Source organism: Protopterus annectens, chromosome 2.part0 (genome assembly GCF_019279795.1).
Source record: "Protopterus annectens isolate FY-2018-M chromosome 2.part0, PAN1.0, whole genome shotgun sequence".
Lineage (NCBI taxonomy): Eukaryota > Metazoa > Chordata > Ceratodontiformes > Protopteridae > Protopterus > Protopterus annectens.
Window position 1 is genome coordinate 1,664,812,823 of NC_056728.1, and position 13,064 is coordinate 1,664,825,886.

Genomic DNA, 13,064 nt, shown 5'->3' on the forward strand with positions numbered 1-13,064 from the left:
GGAACTACCTGAGCCGGACCCAGTAGGTGGAAAGAGGCGTGCCCAGTATGACCTGGCCTTGGCAAAGAGGCAACGTATAGCATATGCACTGACACAGTAGGTACCCAGGGAATGTCACCCTCTCTGACTCGCACAGACAGTCAAAGAGATGCCAAACATGACACTACCTGTGCTCAGCCATGTATAGGAAGTGCACTGTGTGCATCCTGACATAGGCAGCCCCCTAGCACCATCCTCAGGTCTGGCACACCCTCAAGGTAAGTCAATCAACCTACCAAGTGGCAGTTGTATTAGAATGTGTTTTTACCTGTAGCTATGGTATGTATGTGAGCATGCAAGGGAATTTGGTGGCTGAATGTTAGGGCAGCAGACAGTACATGTCCACAGTGACACCATGACATCTGTAGCACATACCGGGGTCACAATAGTAGTCAGTAGTACACAGGGTGTCCTAACCCACTGCGGGTTATGGGCTGAACATCATGTGTGTCCATACAGCCCACACAAGTCTCAACCAACTGGACAGGTATAGACCAACACAGACAAATGCTGTACAATGGCCTCTGAATATGCCCAATGGATGACCTCCCCCCACAGACACACACAGACAGACTACAGCAGGCCAGGCAGTTGGATGTAGGTTGTTAAGGCTAGGACGTCTGAAACTAATATGTTGGTAATTAAAGCTAGGATCTGGAGTACACTGGTATGCCTCTAGCCAGCACATTAGGTAGGTCCACACACTGAAATGGAGTACCTGACATACCAGTACAGTAGTAGCAAAAGTGTACACATGTAACAGTCATGTGCACCCCCAGATGCTGTGTAGGCATGTAGATACAGTTGGATGTCCCCCCACCCTGTGCAGAAATGTAGCAACAGTCAATGCCACATGACCAATGGATACCCTGCAGACACAGCATGCCACCTGTCAGTGTACAACACAGGGGTCGGCACCACAGTACTGACTACCTTGACATGTAACACATGCGATCCAGTTGACCATACTGGGGATGCTCAAACACAAGGTATGACGGTAATGTCAGTCAACAACATGCGTAACGGTCATACTGGGCATGCTCACACACTTAAACACAAGACGACCAGGTCTGCAAACACCAGTGGTCCAGACATATCTGCCGGTACATTGCTATACTGTTGGATGACTGTGCTGTATGGTATGTGTGTGGTACTGTCTATTGTCTGTATATTTGCCATGGTGTATTGGTAATTCAGATTAGCTGTGTGCGCAGGGTTGACAAAATGTATGGCATGTGTCCTGAGACGGGGAGAATGGGCAATGTGTAGGGGTGTGTTCATACCCCAGCTGCGCTCACAGTAAGGATGAGTCATGAGTGTTGTAGAGGGGTGTCAGGTATGGGAATCATGGGTATGCAATAATGGGTGTAAGTGTGCAGGTGTTGGTTGGCAGAGATGTATTAGGCCCTCCCCGAGGAAGTAATTAATATTCCTATGTGAGAATAGTAGATGCCCATACCTCCCAAACCAGAAGGGCACACCTACTGGATAGTCCGTAAACCATTGGGGGAACACATAGGGACTATATCAGTGCCCTGTACCCGATTATCATGGACGTCCATGATTATGAATCAGAATCTAACACAGTCCTAACTAAACACTTCCAGAACTAGTGATATTAGGTGGACAGGTGGCAGAATATATGTAATGACTAATGACAACATGTATGAGTCATAAACAGCATGTACCTCGACAAATGTGAATGAATACATATGCCCTGTGACTGTCAATGTGTAAGGTTAATAGAACCAATCATTTAAATGTGTCCCTGAGGATGTTATGCAGTGTCCCTGATACAGCATTCATTCTCCTCCATTTGTATGTGAGGTCTGCTAGTGACGGAAAGCGCATATTCTGCCGGCTACCTTAGGTAGATGATAGCATAATAGGTTGGGGTTACCACTTGTTCACCTTTGTGAGGGACACTCCTCTCTGGGCAGTAGTGTCCTGCAAAATGAATGTGTTATCAGACTTGCACAACCTACTGTTCCATGTACAGCTACATCTTGGTCGCATCAATCATCATAGGTTCGCCTGCATGGCGAATTTTTGGTGTCCCGCAAGGGACCCCGTGATCAATGTTTAAAGTGTAGACCTTGCAGATCTCTCCCACTGGTACTTTCCTGCCAGTGGTCTGGAAAGCAGCGGTGTATTTACCTTTATTGCGTGTCTGTATGTCTCACCGGCCTAGCTGGGGAGGTGTGGGAGGTAAACGTTTGTTTATTGGACCTCCCACTAACATATGCCCAGTCTGAACATATGTTACCCATAATTGCTGTAACGTAACCTAGTTATGTACATGTGTATATCTACAGTAACATATATATATATATATATATATATATATATATATATATATATATATATATATATATATATATATATATATATGTATATATATTTTTATGTATATATATATATATATATATATATATATATATATATATATATATATATATATATATATATATATATATATATATATATATATATATATATACATCTGTGAGTCCGTTGACCAATACATTTCCCGGCCATATACACTTACACATGCGTATTGGGTTTTATATCTGCTTCAACAGCATACTATTGCCTTAGTCATTATGACACCGACACTTTACTCCAGTTAACTTGTAATTGGTATTTAGCACGTTATACAGTGGACAGATGTCACAATAGGTTCATGTACGGAGTACCAATGGTAATTGTGATGTGATGCAGTGTCATTTGACCTGTTCCTCGTCTGCACAGCCTATTATTCCAGCTACTGTATTTGTTTGTCTGTGCACATTCATATTATTTATGTCAATAAATGGAGTGCATGTGTTATACCTATTACGTACTAGCTGGAACCGGCGCAACCAACCTTGGCACTCCTGGATCCATAATCGCATAGCCATAGTTTCTCCACCCCACCCGTGTTGAGTTTCCATGCTTAACAGACATTATCCACCTGATATCGCAGTCATGACACACCTTTACACATTGCCCTCTCCAGAGCGTTTGGGGCCCTACACACATTTTGTACCACCTCGTGTATTCACAGGGTCTCCCACCATTTATATTTGCACATACGTGCCTTTTCTGGTGTTATGGATTACGGCCATTTGCGGGTTACAAGTGTAGGTGGTCACAACATGAACTACATTCCATCTGTGTGTAATGTAGACATAGCAGTTCAGTGATATTATGCCCACTGGTAGAACCCTGCCTCTGGTGTGAATAGTGGTGCTCTGCTCACTCTTGGGTAGCTTTATCTGACATACGCTGCAAGCACTATATAATACCTTAGTTGGTCTAGATTCCCTTCACAACCCTTGTGTATGCGTTATTCTTACAGCATTCATTCTTACTATAAATATATATATATATATATTTCATGTCTGTGGATATATATATATCTATACAAACACACACACACACACACACACACACACACACATATATATATATATATATATATATATATATATATATATATATATATATATATATATATATATATATGTGTGTGTGTATATGTGTTACATCTGTACATAAAAAAACATACATTTGCTATGCTTGGAGCTGCTTACACCCACGCAGGTGCACTCGCATATGCTTACTGTGAGTTACATATGTTTACTTTGTGCTTACGTGTGCCTTATTCATTATGACAGTACCACTTTGATTGAAGGAATCCGGTTAATGGCCCCATGCGAAACACATGTTCACCTTTACATGTTTAAATGTTGGCTTTACAGCACAGAGACATTCATTCCACAAGAAAATTATATGTGCTATAGTCGTACTTGAACCGGGAATGCCTTTACGTTAGGCGGATGCTCTAACCACTACACTATTGGTGTTTTGCTTCATTTATATGTATACCCATGGTTCATAGCTACCCTAACATACGCCTCAACGCTTCACTTTACACAGCAGGCATCCATTCTCCTGCTGGGAAAACCATAGTACTACACATTCCCTACTGCTCTGGACCCGTGCTGCATGTTTACTCACTCCAAGGATATTCAGAACTCCAAAACTTATAGTCCTGGCACATACATGTGTTTGATTGTCAGGGTGCTCATGTGGTCATCCGGGTTTAGGCTTGTCCGACTGGAGACCGGAACTGCTCTATACGTGTTTAAAAGTCAGAATTAGCACATGGACAGAGTTAGTCCCAATGTTAACACCTCTTGGACACCTCTGACCAGATTTTTATGTCGGTAGTACATAATACGGGGTGGGGGGGTTCCACAGGTGTTTCCCTTCACATTCATTATGAATGCTTTATTGTGACCATGTTCATGCATTCATTTTTATATATATATATATATACATATCTGTACATACACATACATATACACCTACATACCTATTTACATTTCCCATAAGTTGAATGTCCGCCGTGCATCCCCACTGCCTTTACCTACCTATATCCGATGGACGTTATTCTGGCCATCACATACAATTAGTGGCCCTTACATGGCTTGGACCCAGAAACAGACACACATTAGTCACCAGTTTAACCACTACACCATCCGTGGTACATTCCGCATAGATGGCAGTTAGGATATATGACTTCATTACAGGTATTCAATAGTACTGGCAACAAATGTGACAGCTGGTTGGTGTACATATGTGTACGGACCTCTCAACCACTCAGGGACTAATTTCAACATTGACAGAGACAAGGTAAGGACAAATCAGGGACAATCACGGACACATTTACAATATTAGTACTATTAACTTGAAACATGTTGACAAATTCAGAGCATATGTATTAATACTTATTTTCTGAAGTTAAAAGCGTCTATTACTCTTAATTATTGTCATTATTCATTCAAGTATCATTCAACACCTTTCCTCCAAAGGTCACTGGTTTTAGGAGGGATTAAGAGGCTGGCCAGTTATTGTGTGAATGCTCTGACCATTGGTAGGGTTGCCACCTTTTCTAATGGTCAGGATGGGATATATTCCAGACACACATCAGATTTTACAGGCCAACACATACCCACAGTCAGTACAATGGATAGTACTTTTGTTTTATGCCTAAATGTAAGCTTATTGTTGTAGCAGTTTAGATGCTTCTTCTGTTTCGTTTACTTGCTTATTCTATTTCTTGTAACATGTAGGTATGTTACATATGGAAATAACTATTGTATGTGACTATTACATGAGATGTGGGACATAATTATGTCATACAGTCGCAGGATATTTTACATTTATAATGGTTTTGGTATGGACACAACTGCACAGATGGGTACTGTCCCTCACAATGTAGGACAGGTGGTAACCCTGACCACTGGGATAGACTTAGCTATTGGCAGCGTGCTAACACGATGCGTTTTGCTTCCACTTGGTATAACTATCAACACTGCATTAGAATATGGGCACGGGGTTTTAAATGTTATTTGTTCGAGGGATGGGGACTCAATATTCGGCTACGTGCATTTGTGTTTGCTTCTTATTTTTGTGTTTGCAAGAACTGTCTTGCAAGCTTTGTATACGTTTCAGTATCCACGGACACTGACAGGTGTGATTACTATTGCAGGCAGGCTGTAATATTCAGCATTTTAGGTTGCACGTAAACAGCCGACATGTCCACATCTCCATGCAGCGCTTCGACACGCCCCATGCACTTGCGCACGTTTCCTATGCACGTGGATGTGGCAGCAGCGCGCCTTCATTAATATGCATATGGTGCTACTGCACCATCTGCACGCCGGCCTTGCTGAGCTTCATGAATCCTGGGGTCAGTGTTTATTTAGGTGCATGTGAGCTTTGTCCAGCTTTTTATATTGCGAGAACAAAAAGAGTTTTGCATTCTTGAATTTATGAGCATTTAAGGGCTATAGAAAGAGGAGATAGTAATAATGCTTTGGCGAAGCAATTTTATTCTTGCCATGCACAAGAGAATATAATTAAGAAGTTCTCTTTTACAGTGATAGAGCAAGTAACACATTATTAATATAGGTGGGATGCTGAAGATGAATTAGATTATAAAGAATATTGTTGGCAAGTAAAATTAAATGCATGTGTTTTCCCTGGTATCAATGATAAAGAAAATTTTAGAATTGTGTTGAAGAGGAAAGGGTTAAAGCACTGATGTTATTGATCATGTGATTTTAATATGCTATATAAGTGGTTGAAATAATGTGGGAAACTTGGTCTGATGAAGTTTGATATAAATGAAAGCACTAACCAGTCGCATCATTTGTGTTTATTTTCATTAAAAGTGTTTTAGTTTGTGGAGTCATTTTTTCTGTGGTTTATGTCAGATAAAGTTAATAACTGTCTCCACTGTGGTAAACAAATTCCAGACAGACTTCCATATGCTTTGTGTAACTTGCTTAGGCCCAGACCATGATGTCCCTAACTGTTGTTTCTGTGCTAGGTTTAACACTAGAACTATTAGGCATACAGCAGAGTTTTTAGCTCATTTTCTGAGGCAGGAATGTATGCAATTGCATACTAAGGCAGCTGCCAGTCATCCTGAGCTCAATGTACCTAAGCACAAAAAAGATAAGAAGCAAAAGCTTAGGTCCACAGGCAATACTCACTCACCCCTGATTCACATAATAGACTTGGGATTGAGGAAGATGAGGTGCTTTCGCAGCCCCCTTCGACCTTTGATTCAGTGACCCGGGCATCTGTTGACACCCATTTGGAGTTGGACATGCTGTCAGTCCCTTCGATTTCTACAGTTCATATCTTCAGCTTCTCAAGTGGTCCAAGACCACTCAGCAGGCCAAGGCTTCCAACGAGCGACTGCTAACCGGAGACTCTTCTCAGCCTAGATCCATTCCAGTGCAGCTACAGCCTAAAGAGTCAGGTGCCAGGGTGCAGGATGTTACTAAGTCTAAGACCATACCCACATCAAAGAAAGGCATTGTGGCAGGGTCTTCGCCTAGGCCTATGGGCTCCCAGTTTCAGGGACACCAACAGAACTTAATCAAATTGGCTGAAGACCTCATTCATATTGTATGATCCAGACAGACTTTAGGGGATATCACCCCAGAGAAAAGAAAAAGATACACCCACCCTGAATTCCTCCCTGATCCACTGCATTCAGAAGAAGAGTCTGGTTTGGATGACTCTGCATCTGAGGAAGGCCCCTCTTACACCTCTTATGAGGAAAAATCCCACGACAGAGTGCAGGAAGCCAAAGAAAAACTGAGAAACTACCTTTTGAAGCGTTTTTAATGAATAAAACGAACTACACAGACCATCACATTTATTCATTAAAAATGCTTCAAAAGGAGTTACAGTAGTTTCTCAGTTTTTCTTTGGCTTCCTGCACTCTGTCGTGGGATTTTTGGTATTTTTACGAGTGCATCCAGTGTTCTTTGCACCTCTTATGAGGAATCAGAGGAAATTTCTCCCTTCTGTCTCTCTGCCTGAAGACCTCACCTTTGGAGAGACTCTTCATGCTATGAGGCAACATTTTCAGTGAGAAGCAGATGAACACTCACAGGCCACAAAGATAGTCAGGTATTTCTTAGACCTCCCTGAGCACAAATCTCTAGCAATCCCAGCTATCCTGGAAGTAGAAGAAGATGTTTTTCAGGATGTTTCCTTAAGTCTTGACTCATTCCCTCCTGCATCCAGAAAGCCTGACCAGATTTACAGGGTCCAGGACTCTCACAAATATATGTTTAAAACCCCAACTGCTGACCCTGAAGTGGTCACTATGAGGGCCCTCAATTGCCATTTTTTTATGATCAAATACCAGCAAACCATTCTTGACCAACTAAAACAAAACCTCTCCAGTCTAGAAGATAAAAACCTTTCTAAGGAACGTGTATATCTGTGCCATTCTCATTTTCATGTGGCAAAACACTCTCTTCACTGTGGGTATGATGCCATGGAAGCCTCCTGCAGGGCAGCTGTCACTGGTAAAATGATCAGGAGACACACTTGGCTTAGAGATCACCCCCTACCTGACCAGGTAAAAGCTAATCTCCTGGATGCCCCCCTTGACAAAGAATGCCTTTTTTGGGATAAAGCTGAAAGGAGTCTTCAAAAATATGGAGGACAAGGCAAAATCTATGCAAACAGTAAAGGACTTTCTACAAGTTCAACTCTCCAGCTTCAGCAGGAATTTTCCATCCAAACATTGGTCCTTTCCCACCCAATCTAGGAGCAGGCAGAGAAAGCCTCAGAGGGACAGAACTCCAAGGTACAGACCACAGGAACAAAGATCTAGGCAGTGGACCTTAGACTCTCACAGACAAGGGAGTTCTAGGACACCTGTCCCTGCCAGAAAGCAATTATGACTCCACTCCCCCCTCCCCAACCCCACCCCAAAGCTAGGAGGACGGGTGTCCTTTTTCTATCAAAACTGGACCCATATTACTTCAGATCAGTGGGTTCTAAATATTATTGCCCATGGTTACAAACTCACTTTCAAAGAGCCCTTAAAATTCTCAGGATAACCAGAGGTACCCCAAAATCAAAAAGCTCAATCTCTAGAACAAATTCAAATTTTGTGTTTCCAGGGAGCAGTGAAACCAGTTCCAGAAGATCAAAAATGGAAAGTACCCAGAAAAGAAGGGTCTTGGCATCCTATTTTGGACCTGTCCAGCTTAAATCTTTTTCTCAGGATACCAAAATTCAGAATGTTGACACTGCAGAAACTACTCCCCTTGATAGCTCCTCAGGCATTCATGGTGTCATTAGACCTAAAAGACACCTATCTTCACATCCCCATCTCAAAGTCACACAGAAGCTTTCTTCGCTTCAGAGCAAGCTCCAGTCACTAGTGGTTTTCAGCTCTGCCCTATGAACTGTCTACTGTACCAAGGGTTTTCACAAAGTGTCTGGCACATGACATTGCTTACTGTAAGACCAAAGGGGTCCAGATTTACCACTACTTGGATGAATGCCTAATACAGGCCTCATACTAGTCACAGATTCTCAAAGACCTGAAACTTACACAGGACCTCCTAACCTCCTTGGGGTTCACTCTAAACCTAAGGAAGTCCATCACTGCTCTATCCAACAGCTGGTTTTCCTAGGGGCACTCCTGGACTCTTCCCTCTAAAAGACCTCCTCCCTCCCCAGACAAGATCACCTTTTTGACCAGCTACTTCCAGAACTTACAATGCAAATGGCGCATAACAGCCAGGAAATTCTTCAGAGCTCTGGGATACATGGCATGCTGTATCCTCATGGTGCCACTAACCAGGCTACACATGAGGAAGCTTCAGTGGTATTTAAAAAATGTGTGGTGCCACAGCACTCAGCCCCTGGACACCAAGATACACCTGCTATCCCACTCATACCTCCCAACCATACCGAATTACTCAGTTTTTACTGAGTTTTGGGGTCAAATAATGGGGTGTCATGATTTCTGAGTGGTATCCCTTCATTTTTGATTTTTCCCAGCTTTTATTTCTTACATTTTTTTTCTGCATTTTTGAGCTGACATCATCACGTGCGCAATGATGTCAGCCCCATCAGCCTATTGGAATTTAGCTCAAGGGCTCATTTCCAGCTGGCTGCTTGAATGGATCTGTGAGCAGGAAGCGTCTGGCATCTGTACAGAGTCTGTGCAAGTGGGAAGGCTTCAGGAAGGGACTACTGCTACAGAGCTTGTGCAAGCGGAGCAGGAAGGACTTGCATTACGGTTCTGGATACTACCACTGCTGCAGAGCTTGTGTGAGCAGAGTGGGAAGGACTTGCGTTATGGGCTGCTTCAGGTAGGAAGCTAACTTCAAGAAATGAGCCACTTCAGGTAGGAAACAACGACCGACTGCTGCTTCTGAATGACTGGTGTGTGTGTGTGGGGGGGGGGTGAGTGATGTTTTATGAGTCATAATGTAGGAATATTTAAAAGAAAATGTAATAGAGACTGATTTAAAGAAATGTTGAACATATAGGTGAAAGGCTTGGAGATAAAATTAGTTGAAAGTTTCAAAGAGGTAAGACAAAAAGAGTTAGCATAAGCTGCTGTAACTTATGATGCTTTCTAGGGAGTTACCTCTCTAAAATGGAAAATTATTAAGAGTGAATCATTACTAAGATATTGTTAGATTCACTAGCCATAGCTGTTGGGTGCACTGTGTTAGGAATAATACAGCATGTAAAGAAGTGATGTCATAGCATTGTGTCTAAGCCTAGGATGGCTAAACTGGTGTTATTAGACAAATAAAAAGATGATGGATACTTGGTGTTTGATGCTTTTTTCCTCCTGTAAAAGGCTATCCTTCTTTCTAAACTTTTGTGGGGTGTTTGAATCCAGAAACTTACCTAATTATAAAGTAATTTGGTTTTGCAGCTTTTTATCTAAATTACACATTATCATAAGGCGTAAGTACTCAGTAATTCCATTTTAGATACTTTTCTTTCTTTTTTTCAAATAGCATTTATTTACATTGGGTAAGATTTTATTTATTTAGTTAGCAAGGGTCTTTTGAAGCCTTCTCACATTTACTGAGTAGTATATATTGCTATAAGGAATCATAGAACAGAAGCACAGATCAATGCTAAAGTACATGCTTGACGACTAAGGAATGGTTTCCCAGGGTAAATAATATTTGGTTGACAATAATACAGTAGTCACTAAAATAACATAACAACATTTTGAGCCAGTACACTTTTGGGTAGGGGGATCTATTGCTAACTGGACTAGTACTGAATGATTTCTACAGTGGATCTTAGACTTCTGGGGTTTGTGAATAGTTGAGTGAGGTTGTAAAATTATAGCTGTTTGGCATATGTATCAAGCCAAATGAAACTAAAGTTTTCAAGGCAGAAGAAATGTGGTTTTGAAATTAACATAATGAGTTTGGCCACTACTGAAGGGAGTGTGGAGACAGCTAGAAATTATAACATATTGCTAAGAGCTATGTGCAACTTCATATGACCTCTGAAGATTAATTACATCAGGCTCTGTTTAAGGTCATGCCTGTTGTTAGAGTACTTAGATTTAAAAAGGTTAGCATGCGAGGCCTTTTCACAAAGAGTAATACCCATTCTGCAGTTCTGTGCTTAGAATTATCATTCTGAAAAAGGTAAAAGGTGATAGCAAGTACAAGAGTAACATTATACAAATTAAGTAAATAGGTAGCAAGGAAAATGAAAGTGGCATGGCAGACATAATGCAATGATTTGTGCATGCATTAAATTATATTTTTTTAATTTACAAACTACACATTTTGGAGTCAGAACAGTTTTTTTCTTGAAATCATCTAAATCTAGAGTTTCCATAAAGTTATCTGGATGAGAGTCTTATGAATAGGGGCAAAGTCACAGATGTTATCAGTGTCCTAAGTGTACTTAAAAGTAAGTGTGCCATCAGAGTTGGAGAGAAGTATATAATGCTTACCCTTAGGTTTCAGTCTATATGCTGGGGCTGATCTTTTCTCAATAGGCCAGATATTTGAATAAGATACTCAAGAGCAGTAATTCTGAGCTGTCTGTGTTAGGAAGTCAGACTGCCTTGATGGTCTTTATTTGTAGTCAAGACTAATTCTCCTACATGTCAAGCATATTCCTAGAAGAAGCACTAGGTGTAACCAGAAGGCCATTTTCTTCACAAGGAATTAGAACATTGTTTGTGTCTGCACTGGTGTCTAAGCATTCTTACATTTAGAAACTTTCTATCAAGTGTTGCCTGTTGATTTTAATTTTACACTAATTTACAAGTACTTCAGTGATAGGGGTTGGGTCAAGCCAGACTAGAAGATATTTCCTACATTAACAATCAGAATTATCTCATAGAGACCTGCAGGCATGAACATAGCTGTATCGATAAAATGAGTGGACTTTGACTTGTTACAATTAAGTAGATGTTGATTGCTAGCAAACCATTTTGTAAGGGTTTCCATACCAGATTGAAGGCCACTCCTTATGATCCAATTAAATTAGAAGGACTTGTAAGCTACCTTATCATCTGAATAGTTAGGAAGACCAGTATGGGGAAAACTCACAAACAGGACAAATAAAAGAGGGGCCATAGGGAGACCTTGACAAGACTCAGTAATGTACATGTGCAGGCATGGAAAGAAGGGAGATAATCTTTACCATAAGAAAAACTATTGGAAGAATAGTTAGAAAGCCACAATAAAACCAAGAATTGAAACAAGTTGGAGAAGCATTGAATGTGTCAGTCCCTTTTTCCAATCACTGTGAATAGTACATATCAACATCCACAGGGCCATCACAGTGCAACTGCCATACATGAAACCATGGTAACAACTACATAAAAGGTCAACTACTAATGAAACTGGCCAGTCATCCCAGATATATTTTGGAGATGTAACCTTATGGAGTCAAATAACCACAATCACAATTCTTATTGGTTTGAATAACATATGCATTAGGCACAAACTGAAGACATGAGTCAAGGGCTGGCTAAGAGCATAAGCCAGTTGCTGCTAGATTTCCAGATCCAGACAAAGCCTATAACTGTTTTAACAGATGGTTACAATTAAAATTCTTATATGGAAATTGGGGTCAAGTTAAATCACATCAGCACTCTGGTAGTTAGGGGAAATATGAGGGACAGTAATAATATTAGAAAACTTTTTGGTGAATTCTCCAACAGGAAACAAATGGTTAGAAATTTGAACATTACAAGTGGAAGTGTGGAAACTGGCACAAGACTTGTGCCTGGCAGCAGGAGCAGTTGCTTAACATCAGAAGCTCGTGAGATGTCCAAGAACTGTGCCTTTGTTTGACTTATAAATTGTAAATTTTACCTACCAATTGTCTTCTTAGCCACAGTCCATAAGGAGTTTTAATTGATCACAAAGTTTGGGTATTTGTATTGCTTCCAAATTTTCATGGCTTATTTGTATGATTTAGAGGCTGTTTTCCTTGCTTCCTCTTTTGTTATGATTAGAAAGTAATGATCATATAGCAAGGTAAGTATTGCAGTAAAGAGAGGTAAAAAAAATAGACAGAACTGTGCTTATATGCAGAGCTCTGGATGCATTGTGAGCAAACTGAAGTTCAGCATAGTAGTACATCGTTGCTGTGTGTGAATCAACCTGTTAATGACATAAGACATAAGCAACAGCACCAATAATGCA